Below are 23,215 nucleotides of genomic sequence, written 5' to 3'. Positions count from 1 at the left end.
AAATGTGTTGGATAACCAGTAATTTAAACGTAACAAAGGGTCCAGTTGCCATGGCAAATCTAAGGCAGTTCCATAAGTGCCTTAGTAGGCATCTTAGTGCCTGATGATGATTTAAAAATAGTCCATAACCTGGGCAGTCCCATTGTAGGTAACATTGTGAGCTAGCACCATGAAAAAAACCTCCACCTCTTCTTCATGATGCCTCTTATTCAGAGCTCTCCCAAAACGACCTGCCTTAGACTAGATCCTGGTGACCCATTTTGTCTCTTTTGGAGCAGTGGAGAATTTCTTCATCACAGGAGCAGAACCTGAATCCTGTATTTGCAGAGCAGCTCAGCTGAAGGGTACAGCAGTGCCTGGTGAGTAGTCTGAGGTGTGTGCTGGGGTCAGACTGGCAGCTGCTGTCTGACAGCTCAGCAGATTGGCTGAACACATGGAAACAGATCAAGGCTCAGGGAGGAGGTTATAAATCTGGGGGCTGCTATCAAAAGTGTGGGTTGATTAATTGGGATGTAGCTTCCCAGGGCGTGGTGCCTAGTGACTTTGATGGGAGGCTGCTGATTTTCTTGGTCTGTCTGGAAAGCTGAGGATGTAGTTTGTTTTCTTGATGAGTCTTATGCCAAGCAGCTGTTACCACTCTCCTCAAGCGGGAGTATCCATATAGGTGTTTGGAGACCCTGTTCTAGGAAGAGAAGGTTGAAAAGGACTTGTTGGGCTGTCTAAGACTTCAGGTGCTGTTTTAGGTGGAATTCCTAAGGTCCCTGAAGTCAGAGTTAATTGTAGGGAGATTTTCTCCTCTTTTGCTTCTCTCATTGGAAATATGCTTAGTTTTTTCAGGGTGTGAGAGCAGAGGAAGGCATGCCCATATGCTCATGTGAATGTCAGCTTCTACTGCTGCAAAGGTGGGTATTGAAGTAGTACTGCCAAATGACAAGTTTGTTCAAAAGAAACAAAATTAGAGTGGAAATGTCTGCTATAAATATTTTGCTCGCTAAGTTGTATTACTCTTTGTGAAGGTAATGCAACTCTTCTGGCTACTTCTATGTAAGGATTTGCATATATATATATAAAATACCTCTAAAGAAGCACTGTGGGAAGTGTCTCCCCTCTTCTGTAGAATTCAAATAGTGAAGGCATATAATCTGCTTTCCTCATTTTTGTGGGTTTCTGTGTTGGAGTTCTGTGACATTTAAAACCAGTTCCAAAGTAACTCAAAGCCTAAAGTTAAATAAATAAATAAAACCATATCTGTTTACAAAGTTTTAAGGACATAGCCCTGGCTGTCTATGAGTTATTGGCAATATGTATCTTAAATATGATTCTGACATGATGTTCTTGACTGTGTTTTTCTAAAACCTGCAGACATTCTCGTGTCTAGTTCTAACTGACCTTGTTTTTTTTCAGCTTTAATAACTGCCTACTTTTAAACAAAACTAAGAGATTACTTCACAGTTTGAAAAAGTGGGCTTTGGAGTCCTGGTATGCTTTTGCTTAGCTGGGTGAATGCAAATGTGTAATTTTCCACTCATAATTCTAAAACAGTGAAGAAAAAAGTATTGTGAATGTTCGGATGCCAAAATGGAAATTTAAATTTTTGCCAAGTTTTGATTTGGATGGCTGGATAGTTAATACTCCACTGGGAAACTCACAGGTATTATCAGAGATTAAAAACAATTTTCACTGCAGCAGCAGCCATTAGCAATTCTGTAGCTGCTGTACAAAGAACCTTAAAGAGCCACATGGCACAGGGTCTCTCCTGTTGGTTTGTCCTCTGCTATCCTTTTGCTGTGTTTCTCCTGAGAGGGAAGGGCTATTGCTGCTTGGCTGCCATGTGCAGCACATTTCTCCACTGATGAGGAATAAGGATGTATTCTACAGCTTTTATTACCTCCTCCTTCCCACTAGGACCAGCAGGAGAATTCCAAAACAGAAAGCCCTGGTGAGTGGGTTGTGTTAGCATTTCTGGGTTGCTAGTACCATCCTCTCCTCATCCCAGGCAGAATGGCTCCCAAACTGCAGAGCCCAAGACTTGCTTCTCATACTTCTTTTCAGAGGCAGCAGTTGCTCATCTCCAGCCTCTCAGGACAGGCCCCCTTGCTCTCCCCTGATCCAATCACATATGTAATGTTTTTGTAATTTAGAATTTAGTACTATATGTAGCTTGTCATCAGGCATCAAACAAGGAGAGCTAATGCAGGAATCTGTTGTTAATTATTTTCTTGCTGCTTTTTCATATGGTACTTTAAAGTCCACTTTTGTTCATTTGAGTTTTCTAGGTGTTACTTTCATTGCTCCCAAAGGGTTTAAGGTTTTAATATTGTCTAGCTGAATGTTTGACATGTTTCTCTTAGTTGGCAAAATCCTCATCAACATTTGCCACATTGAAGGAAGACATGGATTTTTTAACGTATAATTCAATGCATTCATGGCAAACACAGTTATTTAAGAACTTTTCTCAGAGTTACAGTAATAATGCCTGTTAACTGGCAGTAGAATTTGTTTACAGCAGAATGAACTTGGATGGCTTTCTGGCATGGTAGTGAAGTTTAACCCTTAATTACACAGTATTTTCTTTACATGCTAAGTTAGAAGCATTATTTAGAAAAGGAGCAATGCCCATTTTTGTTAGTTAAAACTCTTTCCTGCTGCTGTAAATTATGATATGTAAATAAACTCCAAGGCAATTAACTAAACATAACTCCTGCAGATTTTGGCATAGTGCTTGTTTGTCACATGCTTTGAATTTGGGGGTAGGGGTGACAAAGCTTGGGCTTCTGTGTTTGCTTTTGTAGACTCTGTCCCAACATAAAGTTTCACCAATATGTCTGCTTCATACAAGCATTCCTTGTCACTTCAGAGAGCAAAACCATTACTGTACAACTTAAATAAATAAGTCAATCAGTTCCAGCACCCTCCTTATTTGTGAAAGGAACAAAGCTTGTGTAACTGTTACCCATTTTACAATTTGGTGACAAGAAGGGGAATGCAAGTGCCAAAAGGCCATAAGGCTTTTCCCTCCCTCTTTCCTTGTCAAAATTCTGTGGTCATTAGCCAGGGATGGGGAGGAACCTCCCTCCTCCAGACGAACGACTGCAGATGTTCTTCATTGCTTTACATAACACTTTGTGAATAGGCTTTGCTTTCCCTTCTACCTATTCTGAATTCAATAGGAGAGATTATGAGTCATGGAACAGCAAGGAACAATGGGCAGGATGGAGGAGTAAGTGTGCTACATTCCCTTCTTGGCTGTGGAAAGAGTCCCAGTGAACACAGCTGTTATCATCCTATGGGGTGACTCCCCTGTCAAAGTGTTCAGTGCAGTGCCAAGGTTTGTGTGCTGACACTGGCACACAGGCTCTCACACTGCTAACCCCAGCCCAGAGTCAATCTATCTTTCCCCATCTTTGGGCCTTGCCCCACAACACTTTCAAGGGTAGCAGAAGTCACAAACACAAGTTTGGCTGGATTGATGTTATGCTTGAGAAACATCATCATAATTTTGGAAGAAGTCATAACTGAAAGCTGAAAATTGTTTTTAGAAATTTGAGTTTTGTATTGGAGAAACAGTAAATAAATGGCTCCCATCTGCCCACTTGGGAGAGCTGGGTACAGTTCTCTACTGTTTACAGCAGGAAGCTAAGCTGCCAGGTGCACCCTTGCCAGCCAGCACAGAAATATAAACACATTCCTTTTTTTGCTCAAAGTATTTTCTACACTACATATTTTTGTATTTTATTTTTGCTCTCCTCCTATGATTCAGGCTATTTTTTTATTACAGTAGGGGTTTTCCAGTACTTTGGTAGCACTAAATGTAAATTTCAACCCCTAAAGAAGAGTTAAAGGGACAATCTGTAAAGGATTCCTTAAAATTAGCTTTCTCTGCAAAGTCATTCCTTACTTCATCAGGCTTGTCATAATTTTGTCACTGCTGCATCTGATGGCTCTGTCAACATTTGTGATAGAGTTTATCCCCTGCTAAGACTTAGGTTCATTCTGTTTTTAAATACATGCTAGAAGCTTGTATTAAAAGCATTTTAGCAATCTATGCACCAAAATATCAGGTCACAGTATCTAACTTTGATCTCTTGAAAATTTATATTTTCAATAAAAAAATATATGTCAGATACCATTACAGTTTCCTGATGGAAATGAAGAATACTTTGAGTGACACTCCTGGAAGTGTACAAGGCCAGACTGGACACAGAGGGAGCTCTGAGCAACCTGGTCTAGTGAAAAGTCTCCCTGGACATCGCAACAGAGTAGGAGCAAAATTATCTTTAAGGTCCCTTCCAACCCAGGTCATTCTGTGATTCCATGATATTACTAGTTCTTGTGTTTACTTTTGCTTTACTAGTTCAAAAAAAGTTGAGTATCCTCTGAATTCCCATCTGAAAAGAGAAGGTGAAAATGAAGGATTTCTTAAACACTATTCTGCAGTTTATAGAAAAAGGCAGCTTAGCTGAATTTGACTGTTCATTTTAAATCTGTCAGTGAAATCACCATCACTATGCAGTCATGGGTTCTGCCCTAGGGAATAAAACTCCTATCTGTCGTCTTGTCAACAACATCAATTGTGAGCATAAGCAGGTTTATTTAATTTCGTAATTTTCAAATGAAAATGAGTAAGAATATTGAAATGCTCTGCTTATGAAACCAGCTACCTAGCTCCCTCTTGAGTCAAGATCCCTGTGCTCAGGACAGAAGTGCTTCTCATTGGTTTTGAGAATATTTTTCAGTTTTTCTGGATTTATTTTGCATCTACTTATGCATAAATCACATCAAAATCTATTTCCTGTTACTCTGTAGATCACAAAGTTATGCAGAATGCATACATTTTGATTTCAAGTTTTTACATTTACGTATCCTGAGCTGAAGTACAGACAATATCTACAGTCTCACAATCTCTACTTATTCAGATGCTGATTTACATAAAAACAATTCCCTGAAACACAAAATCATGGGGCCGGATGTTCAAAATCACAGCAAATCATATGAAATGTGGTAAAAGTATCCTTTTCAGAGCTCCCTCTATTCTTGTAATAAAATGCTCATATTTTAGTTAATGAGTTGCTTGCTGATTATCTGCTAATGAGATATGCCTGGGTTCATAAGAACTAAAGTGTATCAGTTTCCCACTGGGTCTGGGGTTGGAAGGAGGTAATTCATGCTGAGTGGTTGCTGTTTCTCTATGCAGGGGATAGAACTCTGCAGAAATTAAAATCATATTTTGATTGTCTAATGGGGGCTAATGCATGCAAGTGGAAAGAAGAGCCTATTACTTCCCTGCTAGAAAGGGGAGGATTAGTTGAATGAAGAGCATCTCCTGGGTGCAAGAAAGACAAGAAATTTGAGTCTCTGACTTGCTGGCTTGTCCTCACAGATGCCATCAGAGTGCAGAATGTGTATCTCTTGGCCTCCATTTCTTTGCTCCCTCTGAGTAGAGACTAAACCTTAAACTTGGGCTTTGAGGACTTCCGAAGTGTCTCTTTTTGCACTTTTCAGAGCTTTGCTTTGTCTCTTCCTCCCTGCTCCCAACTACTTCTGGAATCCTACAAGGGTCTGTGAAGGGCTCCACTCGTATGGCCACTGAGTCAGGAGTGGTGCCTGTGTGAGATGCAGGGCTCCTTTCCCCAGGAAGCAGAACATAATAACTCCTTATGGCTGACATTTCCCACACTTGCTGGAAGGTGAGGAGAGACTTGAGAAGTGGAATAGAAAGTTACCACCCTTCTACTAGATCACTGGCATCTTTTTGGTGTTCAGCCCTGACTAATCTTTTTAGGAAGAAGCCTGGGGTTAATTATCTGATGTGCCTAGATCCCTTTCCAGGCTTGTTTGAGACAGTAAATATTGTGTTCCTGAGAAGAAATGCCCTGTTAAGAAGATACTGGGCTCAGTCTATTTTCCAGACAGGGGAATCCACTATTTTTCTTTTTGAATTATGCAGATTATTTAAGTTTCTTGCCGTAAATATTTTTCCCCAGGGAAAACACCTTTTACCCCCTGCCTTAAACCTTACTACCAACTACTGGTCTGCCCCATAAATGTAATTTTTATATAAAATAAAACCAGGACTAGATGGGGCAGGTATTTCAGTGTTTTAACCTAGTTATGCTAGTGACTTAATGCCTTTTAGGGGGGTTACACTGTAGTGGTATTGTGCCTACATCAATATTTTCCTCATTCATTTTACAGCGCAGATGTAATGGGGACTGTTAGCAGGAGATATACCACTGACGAGGTTTTTATTCAGCTTTAATTGTTCTGAGATTTAAAATGACCTTGCTCCTTTGTTAGTATGATGATGTTTCTACAACAGGTAGGAGTAAAGTTGGCTGGTTCTGCAGAGTCCTGATGGTTCCCATGTTAATTATTGTATTCTCTGTTACCATCTTGTCAAGCAACTGCTGTGAATTACTTTTGGATTACCTTGCATTTAAGGAAATGTTAACTGCATGCATTTAAATACATAGGAGTCTGGATAGCAAAAGGCTGAATAGTTTTCACTTCCTATGTGTATTATGTTACGTATTTAATATAAACAGAAACATATTAAAGAACATAGTTCAAAAGGATATAAAAAGCAAAACTTTGGGCAGTTGAAAGAAAGTGGATCTAAGTAGCTTGGATTTTGAATTTCCTTTCTTTGGAATAGTTACCTTTGCATGTTCATACTGGTGCATCAAATGCAGAAAGTTACTTTTTCAGCATAAAAATTTTCAGGTATAACTATTGAATCTAGCAAAAGGGGAGCAAAAAAATTACACACAGTTTCCAGATTCTGCTGTAATAATACAAGAAAAAAATTCATATATATTGTGAGTGTGTATAAGTACACTTATTGCAGTCAACATAAACCCAAATGGATATGATTAATTCTGAAAATGTTAATTTTCTCAGAAGAAGCTTTTGAGTATTCTACTAAATGAAAATGGTCTGAGGGTGGTCACTTGTATTTTGCAGTGCCATAAATTTTCAGTTGTCAGGGATTAGTTTCCAGCTTTTATTGTTTCTTATCTGTGGCAGTCAGCCTGCTGCTCTGAATTTATTTTTATTTCCTTCCTATATTACATTTTGTTGCCAATCTGTTAGATTTTTCATTTCTAAGTAAAGCTTTCAGTCCCATGCTTTCAGCAAATAAATTTCTTAAGTATATTTGCTTTAATGATCTCATTCACTTCGTGAGTTGTTCTAGAAATGAATTGTGTGGTCTAACTGAACTGGTATAACTATATTTAATTCTAACTTGATTACCTCTGTTTTCTAGATAGAGCATACACTCAAATATACTCACATGCTTCCCATGTCTCCCTATGCTGCCATTGGCTAGGGCAGAATTTGCAAGCAATATATCTAATTGCACTTTTCATTATGTAGTCAATAGGCATATAAGTTAATTTTGCTTTCACTTTAGGTATATGATAAAAATTGATTTTCCTTCCTCCTGACATTTACTAACTGGTCAGCACAAAACTGCCTCAACACTACTGAAGGTCCAGTGCTCTCAGTAACTGGCATTCCTACTGCTTTAATGATGGAACTGACTTTTGGCATAATACATTATCTGGGTGATGTCCTTGCAGACACAGATTCATATTCCTCCTTCCTCTTGGAAGCTCACTCTTAGTAAAGATGTGGATTTGTGCAATACATGTTTTGCAGGTTGCTGTTCTTTCTTCCCTTCTTTTTCCTCCTCATCTGGAAAGGCCCAGAACAGCTGTCAATATCAGGAGTAACAGAAAGGAAGTGCATTGACACAGGAACCTTTTCACCTGATTGATATGAACATACACCAGAACCATTCTCAGAAACTGCTCTTGTATTCCCTGACAACCATCAGGGTAAAAGCACAGATTTCTCATTAAAAAATCTCACATACCCCATAAAGGAGTGGGTATATTATGCCTTTCCAGGTCTTCCTTTCTGTCAGGGTGCCTTGACCCATTCACTCTTAGCCGTACAAGCTACACTTCATCGTTTTTTTCTTTCTCTGAGTTTGACTAGCCAGCTTCCCCATGGCAACCAGTCTCCACTCATCATAGCCACAGCTGATGTATTCTGTGTGTCTCTGTATCCATGTGGCAGGAGGGATAAATTGTCAATATGATTATTGCTTTCACCATATTGCATGAAGCTATGGAAATTAGATCTTTCAGTAACTTGTCACAAATGATATAAATATTGGCTACTTGGGGCTTTGTATCCTTTCCAACTGATTTGTTGATTATTTTATGCAACACAGTAGGGGGGTCATTCAACTTATCCCCTCCAGCTGGAAGTTGTGCTAAACACTATGCTCATGCACAGATCTTTAAGATTTCTGAAAAATTTAGGTGTGATTGCTTCCCTCATCTGTTTTTACTGCTAATCTCCTGGAGATATTTGCCCACTGTAGTAAGGTGAGCAAAAGGGCAATCAAGTACCTTTAACTGTGGGGATTCCGAGTTATTCCAACAAAACTGTGTGTTTGCAGCAGGGGAAGTACTATGGCTCCTTGGGAAAGGAAAGAACAGGGAGTGGCCTGTGAACAAAACTTAAATGTTCTCCTGATTTCCAATTGTTGTGCTGGGGGTTTTCCAAATGGCTGTGCTAGAATCAAGCAGACATGGCTCTGATCTTCTAGTTAATGGAAGGTCTGGAGATGATTTTATCATCTATCTCTATTTAGCCACTGAAGACTGTAAGAGAGACTTGAATGTCATTAATAATATTCATCACCTTAAGATAAAGCAGCAAGAACAAAATCCAGGTTTTCCTGTGCCTGTTTTGATTTCTCAAAACTAGCAGAAGAAATCATATAAAAACCATTAGCAGACAGCCCTGAAACCTCCAGATAGGTGATTGATTGCATTTATGGCTGCAGGATGGCCTACAGTAGCTGAAGATGACAGGCATCCAAATATTTGCAGTTCTACTCATAAAAGATTTTGTTCCACCACTTCCTGGTTTAGCACCATTTTTCCTGTCATATACCTCCCAGCTAGATAAAGGAACAGCCAAGCTGTGGGATCAGCTGTCCATCTACCAGGGAGGGGGAGTGGAGTCAGTGTGTGCCACTGAAGGAGGTAGCTATGATAACTAATTAATGGCACTTTCCAATTTGAGTTAAATAAAATGAAAACTGTGTGGTTTTAGGTAAATGCATGTGCAAGCAGAAGACAATCATTTGGATATTACATTTGGATAAGCTTTCCTTGTTGTTGGCAATGAGTGGAAATATTGGAGACTGAAATAATATCTTTAAAGATTTTCAGAGCTGGGGTTTGGGATTGTACATCTTCTTGGGTGAAGGTCATTGCTAAGTTTCAAGAGATAATCTGACTAAAACAATGATAAAATATGGTTTTAGGCGTTCTTAGTGATCTTTGAGGTTTCTTCAGCCCTGTGGTCCTTGATGGCCACACTGCTGTTTGAAACCACCTGTTCTCATGTTAGCAGTAGCCAAGATGTGTTATTTTGTTGTCTTTATTTTGTAAAGTGTTTGTATGGGCTGTTTGGATGATTGAGGGAAAGCATAATCAGAGACATAATTGAAGAAAATCCCAACTGGTTTATCCTGAGGAAAGCCTGGGGGGAGCAAACTGGATTTAAAGATCTCTCTCAATTACGTTTTTTCACAAGGAAAAAAAATACTTGCATGATCTACAGCTGAGAATTTGCTAGTTTTTATCTCAAAATACTCACACAATCATGAAGTGGTTTGGGTTAGAAGGGACCTTAAAGATCATTCAGTTCCAGTTCCCTTCCCAAAGGCAGAAACACCTTTACTAGACCACATTGCTCAAAATCACATCCAGCCTTGTCTCGAACACTTCCAGGGTTGAGTTATACACAACTTCTCTGGGAAACCTGTGCCAGTGTCTCACTACTCTCATAGTGGTGAGATTATCTTCCTAATATCTAATCTAAAACTAGTCTCAGTTTGAAGCCATTCTGCCTTGTCCTATCACTCCCTGCCCTTGTAAAAAGTCTCTTTCTTATAGGCTCCCTTCAGCTACTGGAAGGTGTTCCAGAGTGACCCTGGAGTCTTCTCCCAGCTGAACACCCCAATTTGCTCAGCCTGTGCTCCAGCCCTCTGATCATCTTCATGGCCCCCTCTGGACTTTGTCCAGCAGGTCCATGTCCTTCTTGTGTTGGGGAGCCCAGAACTCAACTTTGTGCTTCTGAACCAGCGTTTGGTGAAAAAATCACAGTGGAAGTATGGACATTTTCATACTAAATTGTGTGGAAGAAGTGAGGGTAAAAGGATAAACAGTGCTAGAATCTGTGATGGCCTGTTCGCTATAAATTCTTGCTAGCATGCATTGGTGTGATGCCATTAATCATTAACAGTAGACTTACATTTGAGTTGTATTGATTGCCAAATGAGTGGCAAAACCATTGTTGTTGCATGCTTTCACATTTTAGGAAAGCTGAGTAAGTCACACCCATGTATTGGAGACACCTGTGTCAATTTGCACTTTGTAAGTGGCTTGGTGTGTGCTAATAGCCAGTTGTCAAGATTACTTTTAAAAGGTATCATCTTAAAACTAAAAAAAAAATCAAAACAACAAACCCAACAATAATCTGTTTTTCCTCAAAATACGACCTACTAAGCCCAAATCATACCCATGTATGGCAAACAATAATATTTTAGAAAAGGAGACTTTGACACTCATTACAGCTAGAGATGGAAACAATATGCAGTCAAAAATTCAAGAGGGCACATTTCCAATCTTATTAAAGTACTTGTTCCTAGACACAGTAGATCATGAGATATCGAATCTTAATCTCCTGGCATTCCTATATGCAAGGATGCTATTTTAAGACATATAATAAAGCTTTGAGAATGTTTTAATGATTGTTCTCCTTTCTCTGACATTAGTTCTGGCTGATTTCTTAAAAGCACTCTCAGGCAGTTGTTTAAATAGTTGTCCTTCAGCATGAGTGCATACATTAAACACTGCCAGGTCTTTTGAGGAAGACTTAACCTGTCAGTGCAGATACCATGACTAAAAGGTAGTCTCTTGCCCAATTCTGCTGTTTTAAATCCCTTTTTTCATTGCCCTCTCACCATTGGTGTCTCCATGGCAGTCTAAAACATGTCTCTTCTGCAGCTTGTGTGCTTGTGAGTTTACAGTGGTATCTGCCACGCGTGCCCAGCTCATGGTGATGCTCTGGGCCTTGTACTCCCTAGCAGGTGGCTGGAAGGTCAGGAGCACCACTAAAAAGCCTCTCTCAAGTATAAAACTTGGAATTGGTATTATTTCCTATATATTATCAGTGTATTCACTGTGGCTGTGGGTACACTAATTACCACTGTGAGTACAGCTGTTTTCCAGCTGAAGCAGAATTGGTAAGATTTGTGTATGGCTGCCTTCCAGAAGCCTGTGTGTTTGCCTGGCTCTTCTGAGCTGTCAGCAAAACTCACATGTAGATACGGTGAAACCTGTCCTGCTACAGCTTAACTTCTGTGCTCATACTACTAGCTTGGGCATATTTGTTCCCTGCAGCCAAGCTCAGGTCACTGCTCCAGACAGCAAGAAGGATATGGCAATGCTTAAAAACTGCAGAGAGTAGTGTAGTGTCCTTGGCTCCAGCTTTTACAGGGATGCTCGCTGCTCAGGACATTTGGAGCTTGTCTTCTCAGCCAGCATAGATGATTTAAACAGGTCTGGCAGCTAGGCAACATTGAAATACCTGAAGTCAAATTTTATTTTCACTTGAGAGAGATTTTATTAATAAAACAGAACTGATGGAGCAACAGAAATCTCTCTCTAAGGAAGATGCATGTTCCCCTTTGGGAGCTGCATCCTATCAACAAATCACTTTCCTATTTCTAGGCCAGGATGCTTCATAGGTACAACCTCTTTTCAGATTTCCCAATTTAATTCATAACTAACACCATCTACATTTTTTAAGAGTTGTTTTCAACCTCACTTGGGTGAATAAAAGCTTAAGTATGTAATGAAATTACTGCAAGTTATCAAGTTTAGCTAGTCCATGCTTATCTGCTGATGTCAAAATCATACTGTTAGCTTTGTTTACAAAGATGTCAGAGTACCTGTGCTGGGTAAAGGAGCTCACAGAAAGAGTGACAAGGCTGTCTGTGCAGGGCAGACCAGAGGTAATTTAGAAACTGCTGTTGTATGTCTGAAGATGAATAAGTGATCTTCATGGTTTCATAAGTGTCTATACATCTGGCTGCACCTGTGAGTGAGCTAAGCTGTTGGAGAAAATCAGTGTAACAATCTGATCAGTCTGACTCACAGGCCTACCTTGCCAGTCAATTGTTCTGAAAACTGAACTGCAACACCTGTGAGGCCAAACCGTGGTGGGATAGGGTAGTTTTGACTCTGCCAGGGCTCTTGTACAGGTCTTGTGCCCAGGAAATGGCAGCTAGCATTTGAAAATGACCTGTTGTTGCCTGAGTTCAGCTGCTATTAACTCAAACAAATGTCAGTCTGGGAAGGAGGACACGAGTAATTTCAAATCATGCACAGGGTGTCTGACCTAGGTTCACCAGACAGTGACTTCTGTGAGATGGAAAATGTACTTCCTCACTTCTGGAAGTTGTGGTGCCCTAAACCACTGAGGAATTTAAATCAGGGTGATACGGGGTTTTGTCGTTAGGAGTTTAGACTGGCTTTTGTTGTTTGTTTGTTTTCTTGTTTGGCAGTTGGTTGGTTTGGGATTTTTCATTTGTTTGTTTGTTTCTTTGTGGGGTTTTGTATGTATTGTTTATTTGTTTGTTTGGCCTTATTTGTTGGGGGGGTTTTTGTTTGTTTTTAATTGAATGATCCCAAGAGGTTTGCAGGCACAGCTTTGGTGTGGTCCTTCTCAAATATGTGGTAGCATATCCTGCTCTTCCAACCTTCCCAAGAGCTGGTGGATTGTGCCTTCTTCTGGAGGACACAGAGCAAATAGTGACTATATCCAGCTGCCTTTGTATTTTTCTAGGCTAATACAAACAGGAAATTTCACAATACCCTAAATTAATCACTCTGAAGTTCATTTCACTAAGTTTTAGAGACTGTGAAGTGGATAGGCATTATTCAAACATATGTGATGCTTCAGAAGTGTACAGATCCAAGTATTATGTTAATGGTAACTTCCAAAACAAGGTTTAGATCAGGTGTGAGAAAGTGCAAGACTGTTGTCTATTAGGTAAGGTCTAATTTTTATACACTCAATTTTTTTTTTCCATAAAAATACAATACTTTGATACACACAAAATTCCTGTACAATAGATCTGAAAATATTCTCTTCTCTTTTGTATTGCATGTTGCCACATTGACTATTTTCTTTAGGTTATTTAATACAAAGTATATTTTAATGAACTTAATGATATAACCATAGTTTGAATCAACTGACTGGAAAGTATTTAGTTTTTATGTTTTTCTTTCCTCAATCCTTGTACATAAATGGGTACTTGGTTTTTTGCAGTTCAGTGGCAGAAAACTTGTATACAACCATCTTTGGTCTACATTTGAGTGTGTATAAATTCTTGTAGTATGCCATAGCTCTGACTGAGACCTACCAAATCTACAAAGCAAATGGACAGACTCTGCTCTAAAGAATGTATAAAGAATTCTATCAAACTAGATTTAGTTTCCATTTTTCATTGCCTATTTTTCAGATTCTATTGTACTACGAAAAATAAAATTGTTTTTAGAGGGTTACTATAGGCTCATTCACCTAGATTTGGTTCTAGGCCTTGTATATTTTTCATAGAAGAAAAGTTTCCACAGTCAGGCCTGCAGAAGAATTTTAAGGTGTTTTTTTCTTTCAAAATAAAGTTTTGTTTCATGTGAATAGGGAGACAGTATTGGAAATGGCATTCTTGGGGTCAAAACTAAGAACCCAAATTTCAACAACACCAACTGTGATGTTAAAACATAACTTGTAATTTCTGAATGTTTTATATTTGTGGTGCTTAGGAACTACGCAATGGAAGTTTAAACTGCTATCTTGAAAATGAGCTATGTTAGAAACCTGAAGAATGAAATACCATCAAACAGAAATCTTGAATAGTAATTTAATTTAATTTCTTTGCAGTGTTAGGGAAACTTCCCAGCCTGACCGTTCCCAAGGCCCCTGGCAGCCTCACTCCCAAGGTCAGAGACTTTCACTGCTGGGACTGAAGCCCCTCCACCGTGGGCTCAATGCCCTGAGGGGTCCCTGCATGCCCCACTCAGTCAGACCAGGTTTCTTCACCCGACATTTCCTGTGGCAGAGTCTCAGATGTCTCATTCCATACAGACATTTATTCACAGCTCAGTAACACAGAAACAGCTCGAGCTGAGCTGCTGCTGAGAAGGACCTCCCCCAACAAAGGAACACCTGGGTTTTTGTACCCTCACAGTACAGACTGGGTGCAAGTCTTGCTCCTTCTCCTTAGTCCAATGCCCCTGTTGTGTCACTTCACCTGTCTGGCCACTGGTTCTTGTGCCCTTTGTATCTTTGTTGGCAGCTCATGGCCTCTTGTCTCAGAGTCCCGCCCAGAGCTCAATCTGCATCTCAAACTGCAGCTTGCAAACTCAGCTACCTACACCAGATGTATTCCTCAACACCACTACGTATCATCTCTGTTGTTAAACAAATCGTTGAATGTGACAATCTTCTGGGCGTTAGGGGGGGCCATGGAAATCCTCCTGCTCTGTGCATGCAGTCCTTGTGGATCTAGTAATCCTACAGTTTATTCTGGGAAAGTACAGAAAGGTGACAAAACATTAGGGACACCTAATATTAAAGAATGGCTTCTGAAGTGGAATGGATATTTTGTAGTTCCAGTTTTATCCCCGCAAGGTTCAGAATTGCTGGGACTCCTGTGTAGCAACATGATTACATGTCCTTTAATCTGCCTTGTCTCTTGCAAGAGCTTTGAAAGGAGGTGGAGTAAGCATAGTGGATAACTTTAAGCTTACTTTGTGCCTCTTGATGCCATCTGAGGAAAAGGTATTGCTCTACATGAGACTATGGTCCAGAAAAAAAAGATCATATCTATTTATAGAAACAAATAATGAAAGAGAATATCAACTCTATTTGGCAATGTAATATCTTCTCTGTTATTATAAGAGCTATTTAACTTCCAGGATTTGTGAAAATACAGCTCCAACATGTAAATGTAATTTCAAATTGTCAGGCTCCAAAAATTGTTGCAGCAAATAAGGAATACACAATAGCAACATCTATGCTCAGTCGAATTCAGGCTTTGAACTGGCATCCCACCCTTGCAGATACAATGCAGATAAGAACAAAAAAATATAGTCAGTAAATTAATTCCTTGACATATAAATTTACTGATCTTGACTTTTCATAAGCTTTCAGATATCTCCTTATTTCTGGGAACCACATAAACTGTATCTAAAATACTTTAACTCTTGCCTCCTCTCCATGAAATGCCTTTATGAGGCACAGAGGGTTATTCTGAAGTGCAGAAGCTGCTCCCTGTGTGTTAATTATTCATCACAGGGAGCTCTGACTGCTTGGTTTAGCTTCACAAGGATTGGAAGTTGGTCACATGCAAGTATTGCAAGACATTTTCTTCCGCACAAGTGTTTTCTAACCCCCTGAACCCCCAAGCTTCAGAGGAGTCTGGTGCACACTGCTTATTAATGTGCTCTAGCCATTGCCTTCCAGCCCCTCTGAGCTGGGAGCAGGAGATGATATCAGCATTGTGGTGATATTTGTGTGTGGTGATGCAAAAGACCACACACAAATAAAGAATGCAGGTGTAGCTGGGGAGGGAAATGGAACCTTTTGCAGCAGGCCAGAGTGAAAGTCTGTGTGTACAACAGGAAGAAAGGTACATTGATACTGAACAGTACTGTTGCAAAAAGGGGTTATTTTAAACTATCTAGGAGCTGGTTTTCTCCCTTTCCATATCCAGGCACTTGATGAGAAAATACAAACAATTTATAAATGCAGAGGAAACTTTATTTGAAATATTTGTACATTCAGCTCTTGCAAACCTGTCTTTCCTTTGTTTGTTGTGCTATTTTCTCTACCTTGCTTGTTCTGATTTCTTTCTGTGTCCACAGGGTCAGGTAGAGATACTGGAGCTGACTTTAATGATCTGGGAACACTACTGAAAGCAGCTAAGTGTCAGGAGCCCAGTGCTCCAGAATGGCTCCCTCATCCTGCTAGGAGAAAAAGCCCCGCTCTTTACCTCCAAGCAAGTGTTGATAACATAAAGCCTGAGGGACATGATCTGCCTTTGCAGGGTTCCCAGATCAGGCTCTACTTGGTCTCTCACTTCCTCAACCACGTCCGCTCCCGGTCTCACATGCTCGCACCTTCTTTTTTTGTCTCTTTGGGGACATGCATGACAGTAGGGCTAAGAATACTTTTGGCCGAGAGCTTCAAAGCTACCGCAGGAGACAGATGCATCATTCTCATTGAAGTTCATGAGAGCTGTGTTCTAAATTCTCCATGCTGCTTGGGGAGCTTTTTGCAGTGGCCGATGTACCAATACCACTGGAGTGCTGTGATCCAAATAATATGCACAATCAACGTTATCAAGCTGATGAGCTGCTGATATTACCCTGGATTCTTGTTCGACTTCTACTTTGGGCTGCCCCATGTAGCCTGGCGTAGCCTGGCTTTGTGCTGTCCTCTGCCCTTCCTGTCCCCGGCCTCACCTGAGCTGCCCTCCCTGCCTGCCTGCCTGCCAGCTTCCGCTCTTTGAGATCTGCCCTCTGCTCAGCCAAGCCCTACTGCAAAACTGCCATGCAAGGGGAGATCTACGGGGTCAGAGTATCCAGGGAATGGACAAGTTTTCTTGAGGTGATCGCATGTCCTTGAGATCAAGGGGGAATATTAGACCTTCTTATGCAGTCCCTGTCACTGTGTAATGTCCCTAAAAGGTCTTGGTCTTACAGGAGAGAGGGACAGATTGATGGACAGACTCCTGCCTTGCTTGCAGGAGGCTGCACAGATAGCCTTGCTTCTCCCCGCTCAGTGGTGTTTGATGCCTTTTTTGGTATAAGTAGGAGTTTGGAGTGGTATTGTCAATCACTAGTCTGTATATAATTAAACTCCTTTTAGTTTTCCAACTGCTTTACCTGTGTGTTAGTTGTACAGTCATTAGAACAGCTGCAGGATGTATTTTTTAGCATCACTGATCCTCTATGATTTTCAAAGATTCCATTTTATTGAGAATAATAAAAGTGGAATTAGGATGCAAGTGTCTGTGGTCTCAGTTTTATGCATGGATTTAGTGAGCACTCTGTGCTGCTTTGTCTTAAACCCTGTGTACTGTGATACTAAGAAGAATAATGCTAGTAGAGGAATTTAAAGAGAACAAATCCTAACTTCTGCATTAAAAATGTAAGTAGTATCTGATCTGGCATTTCTCTTCTTTCAAGTAATCTCTCCTTTTAAAGTTTCTTCCAGGTTTATTTTCACACATACAAAAATAACTTCCAATGGTTTTATGAAGACTTGACACAAAAATACCTGAATTTTTAAAACTTTTTTTTTTCTCCAATGAAATCTACTGATTGAAACTAAAGAACAAATCTTGATAATCTTCAGTGCTGGAAGCCTGAAAACTAAATCAACTTTTATTTTACATTTTCCTTCCTCTTTGGAAGACACAAAATCTTCTCTCCTGTCCAACCGCAATAATAGAAAAAAACCCCAGCCCATCTCTCCAGAGAGACTAGGGCTTCGTGAGAAAAAAAAATAAAAATTATTTTGAACCTCCTTTCTAAACATAACTCTTTCCTACAACAATGACAATTTTATTAATTTGAGTTCTTTTCTGTAGGAAGGTGACTGGAAGTGGAGTAAGATTGTGGAAGCTTCCCAAGTTTTGTTGAATACATGCCACAGTGAACCCCCAGAATGGCTCAAGGGATTCGCAAGAGAATCACAGCTGTATCAACACAACACTCACTTGTACCTGAGGCTTTCAGTCCTGCAGGCATGGCAAAATGTGTTTGTTTTCTAATGGCTTGTTCTTTGATTTCATATATGCAAAAAATCCGCAATAGACAATGGCACGGGTATATTTAGTTGATCCTAACAAGCTTTAAAACTAATGACTGTATGGCTGCAGAGAAGAAAGATTGATTGTATGTCCCGGGGTGGGACAAACTAAAGGTGAGTTGAGCATCTTGACGATGGGAGAGTAATGTGACTGTTATGTGACTGTTATTTTATGGCACCAAACTTTTTTTTTTTTTTTTTTTTTTGTGTCTAGATCTTCTATCCGATTGAGCTGCTGCCCCTCTTCTGTAGGAGAAAATGTGTGTATAGTGAGCACTCTCACTATACACAATAGTTGTGTATAGTTGTGGAACTACCCAATTGTGCAAGTGTAGTGGCTGTAATTAAACCTATTTGATCTGCAGCTGATTTACTGGAAAGATGCTATATACGGTTATTTTTCTGGGAAGTGTCACTATTGGGTTTCTGGCAGAGATCAGCTCATTTTGAGACTGGAATGGCTTGAGAAATCTGATCTACCTTTGAAACTGGCCCCTCTTGGAGCAGCAGGATCAACTAGGTGACCTCCAGGGATCCCTTCCAGCCTGAATTATTCTATGATTCTGTGGAAGGTTCCTCGATCTGCTCATGGATATTATCCTTTAAAGGCTCCATCTGGCCACGTGTTAATCTTGGACTGCACTGGCCATCAGCCTCTTCCATGCTAATTCTGGCAAGTGAAGAGGGAAAAGTTACAGCATGTGTGCAAACCATGTGTCTGTAGCACATGTGTCCATAGGTACATCTAGAAGGGTTAGAAATTCTAAAAAGGAATGCCTCAGCTCTGAGAACAAAGCTATTAAGAAGTACAGAAGTTTTACTGGGGAAAGCAAGATATGGTGAAATTTCATTGTCCTGTACCTGATCAAAGATACTGGGTCAAAAAATATTCACTCAACATCATTCTATACGTGGTAGTGAATACAAAACATTCCTGCTTTTCAGCTGCAGTGATAGAGAACCTGCACATGATGGTGGTTTGTAACAGGAATGGGACATCCAGAATTCATATCTGACACATAAAATCACAGAAATATAATGAGTCTGGAGTAAAACCTCTTCTCTCCAAACCTGAAAAGCTGTACCCTCACAGTTCAAAGTAATAGCTATGGCTATAAAAACCTCTTCCCTGTTGTATACTATTTATTGGTTTATGGTAAAGCATAGGGATCCTAGATGTTGTTTAATAGATTTAACACAGCTGCATAATGCTGGAAAGATTAATATCCTAAACCTTATTTCATGATCACCAGATTTTGTCGGGAAAAAATAAAATGTCTGGCAAGAGGAAGAGAGCCTATTTAGGCAGGTTCACAGGCCCACTAAGTCCTTTTCTGGCCAGTTGGATGCTTGGTATGTTGTAACATATCAACAAAATGGGCCAGAGTTTGAAGAGCAGTCCCTGAGGAACTACTTAAATATGACACTCAAAGAGATACTTTAAAAAGTAATAGGAGCTGTCTGTTTGTTTTCTTTAAACTGTTAATCATTATTATCTGTTGTTACTAATGGGCAATTAATAAAGACAATCTAAATTCCCAACAGTGTCCAATAACTGAGTGCAAGAGATATGCCAGTGCAAAAACAAATCAAAGCTTTTCAGCCAGTGTGACCATTGCTGTGGAGAACAAGGGACAGGGAAGGTGATAGTAAGAATGACAGTAAGAAAAGGAGGAATTCCTTTCATGACTATGGGAATTGTCTTGATTTTTGTGATAACATGATAATTATTTTTCTTTGATTAACAGGACTTGGAAAACTAAAAAAGTTAGACTAGATCTCACTCCAAGCTCTGAAAAAACTTTGGTTAAGCATGAAAAGGATGTGCATGAGATGAAGAGAGGAAACACGCAATTAGAGTGATAGAAAAGAGACCAGGATTCCTTATGAGAGAAAGAAGGTTGGCAGGAGGACTGGGAGGAGATTCAAAATCAGAGTGGTAATATTATCAGGTGTTGGAAGTGGTGTTAGAGTGTGAAAACAGTGATAAAAGGAATTGAAGAACATTCTCTTTGGTTCATTTTAATTTCCCAGTACTTAAAGTTTAAAAAAGCCCAAAACTTTTTAACTAAAGAAAAAAAATACAAACAAAACCCCCCCGAAAAAACAACACCACAGAAGTTTCAGTGATGATTGTGTAGTTGATGCTGAATTTCCTGGATCCATCATAAGAAGTCTTTTCATGTCAGTATTTCTTCAGCCTTGGCTTAGAATTGGAGATCTATTTGGCTTTGGGTATTGCAGATACACTCACTTACTAGTGCAAGAAGTGCACTTGTAAGTGCACTTATAACACAGAGTTATGCTCCTCTGCAAGGAGGTTTTTTCATGTGGTCAGTTTGTCTTATGGTACCAGATGGCTCAGTTCTGAGCCTGTGCACAGAGCTGCAGGAAGAACAAGAATTGTTTATTGAAGGGACAAGTGAGGTGTTCCCATTCTTGAGACAGGCTGGAGATCATTCAGCACAAAGCTAGCATGGGGAAAACCTGGAGAAGGCAGTTATATGGGACAAAATTAAAAGATAAAATATCAGAATCCAGTGTAAGATCAGGATGTTGTGGAAATTTAGTAAAACATCCTGGTTAATTTTTTTTTTCAGTGGCCCTGTTTCATTCCCATTGTAGTGGCCTTGCTCAGGTAATGTCATACATGAGAGATAACTGTGGGTAACAGAGTACAATTGTGCAAAGTAGAGTATTCAAGTGATACATGCAGATAAAGACAGCTTTGTGATACAATAGGTAATAAATAATATTGAATGTACTGCTTTCTAGCACTCCCCTGGGCAGGTGTATATGTTACAAACTGGCAGACAGCACATGCTGAAAACATACTACACCTAGTGTATATGTTTCTATGATTTATCTGCACGCTTTTCTGTACTGTACAACACTTTGAGACATTTTTATAAATTATGGCACTCAAATCCATACGTCATAGTACTTTAGTACTTGCTCTCTTGTAGCATTACCTTGGGAATCCAGAGCATATAATACTTCCTTTGGAGGAGAAATTTATCAATTGCTGCATCTGCAGCCGCCTTTGTAGCACTTGAAAGAAATGTGTTAAAAAAATAAGAAAAACCAAATACAAAACCAACCAAAAAACCCTGTCTGTTCAGACTTACGCTTAAATATTTGGTTTTACACTATATTTAGGACTGCCTGGCTGTCAGCCAAGACAGAGTCTATCACAAATCTAAAACACTAGGTGGAAAGACCATGTGACTCTTAGTTTAATTATTTTTTCTTTTTTTTTTTTTCCCTCTTGCAAAATGCTTCTTTTGTTGCTGCATCACTTAATATTGGTCTATTAAAGTTAATAGGAAAGAATGTTAACAGCACTTTCAGAATTTAGGAAAATAATCAGGCTTTTTTAGTCATGTTAAGGGACTGTTCTATATTTAGAATATTTTGTATTTCCACCAGGACTAAACACATTGTTTGAGACCTGAAATGTCCTAGTGCTCAGCAGAGTCTTGCAAGCAGAGCCTGACAGAAGAATGATGGCAAGATGATGGGGTATTTCCCCAGGCTGTGACTGACCTATGGTAGCACCCCTCTGCACTTTTTCAATGCAATAGTGGCTGACTTGTTTTGTCTAATTGACGTGGGGGTACACGTAATTCACAGGCTCATCAACAGTCCATTAACTACAGACATCGAAGTTTAGACATTAGGAACTAAAGAGGTAAGAATCAGCAGTGTTTAAAAGCCCTCACTCCCCAAATGTGTAGTCCATTATTCTTAGACGAAATGAGGGGGTTTAACTGTCCTGACTAGTGGTGTGGATCTGCTGATTGTTACAAGAGATGGTGCCTGTCTGAGTGGGAATTTCTATCCCCAAAATCCTTCTGGCCTTTTACAGCATGCTCACAGCCTTTCACTCGGGAGCTTGGTTCCCAGCTTTACTGAGAATTTTTTTTTATGTGTTTACTCTGTTCTTCAAGGTACATTGCCTCACTCTGTGCAACACTGTGATGTGCTTACATTAATGAATGTGTGAGCACCTTTCTCTAAAGGGTGGATACCTTGACTAATCCATGCCTCTGAAAAGCTCATATGTGGAAAAAGTTACAGGAATAAAAAACCTTATGATCACTTCAGATCCACGCTGCTCATGTAGCAGAGTTGGAATGGAAAAATATGCCTTGAGAAGCTGGAGATTGAGTGGAAGAGCTTTAGAAAACCAGCTGCAGGTAAATAGGTAATTTAGTCTGGGACCAATAATCCCACTTACCATTTGGATGCCTTCAGCAAATTTTTCACAAAGGTATTTTACAAAACTCTTTTCCAGGTGTTATTGGCCGGTCTCTGGTTTTAAATGCTTGGCAAAGGCAAGGTAGTTCTTGCCAAAGTTCTTGGAGATGCCCTGTTTTATGAAGTGGAAGATTCACAGAGGAAGATTTCTCCTGGAAGATTTGAGCCAAGAAAAGCACTCTCCTTCACCAGTGTCTAGCCCATGTAATATTATTATATGTTGCTGAAGCAGTGAGTGCTATATACAGACATTCAGAGCTGTCAGGAAGCAGTCTCTGACCTTTCTAAGCTGCAGGTGAACCTACACAGGAATGATCTCCTCTTGATACACCATCACCTTTCTTCCAGGGCCCCACCCCTGTGCCTGCAGCCATCTCTGAGTACACGGCAGCAGCTGGTTAAAAGTGCAGAGGAACAGTACATGATTGTTTAGGACAGGAAGTTGCAATATCCACTTGCAAGAATGTAATTGCTTTTGGGCTGGAACAGGGCCAGGACGGTTGATTCCAGCTGGTAGGAACAGCTGCAGCTGTGAAGGCAGCCAAATCTGGGCCTGCTGCACGGAGGGGAAGGGGAGAAATGGAGCTTGCCAGCAACCTTCTGAACTCAGAGGTGTGCAGGGGAGAGCCCTGCCCAGGTGCCTCCTCCTCCCCACTGCACTGTGTGGCCCATGGGGAAGTCTGCAGAGGAACTGGCCAGAGACTAGCCAACCACAGCCCAGGACTTCTGGCATTCAGAGGCTCCATGGAATTTTGCCTGGATTGCAGCTAGCCATGCTGTCTGCCTGATTGTGTCCATCCTCCCATTCCCTTTTGTTCAGTTTCTTCAATTCTGTGTCACTCCACTCTTACCTCCTTGCCTACCATACTTTACAGCATCTTTCTTCCTTTCATTGCTTAAACCTTCTGGCCAATCCCTCACTCCAGTACCCAGGAGCTACTGTTTTATATTCACTGTGCTTTCCAAGAACTTCTGTGTCTCC

The 23,215-nt window shown here is 40.2% G+C and overlaps 1 long non-coding RNA gene across 1 annotated transcript; it reads left to right on the top strand.

Moving 5' to 3' along the window:
* The first annotated feature begins 688 nt into the window (after positions 1–688).
* Positions 689–18,057, top strand: LOC148184521 (uncharacterized). The gene is made up of 3 exons (XR_015772418.1): positions 689–731; positions 829–902; positions 17,753–18,057. It is a non-coding gene; the product is annotated as an uncharacterized LOC148184521 (long non-coding RNA).
* Positions 18,058–23,215: the final 5,158 nt, after the last annotated feature.

This window comes from Pseudopodoces humilis, chromosome 4 (genome assembly GCF_049639895.1).
Source record: "Pseudopodoces humilis isolate 2021_Gansu_Grassland_sample_001 chromosome 4, ASM4963989v1, whole genome shotgun sequence".
NCBI lineage: Eukaryota > Metazoa > Chordata > Aves > Passeriformes > Paridae > Pseudopodoces > Pseudopodoces humilis.
The sequence above is the reverse complement of the archived record's forward strand: the minus strand, read 5'-3'. Positions and strand labels throughout refer to the sequence as shown.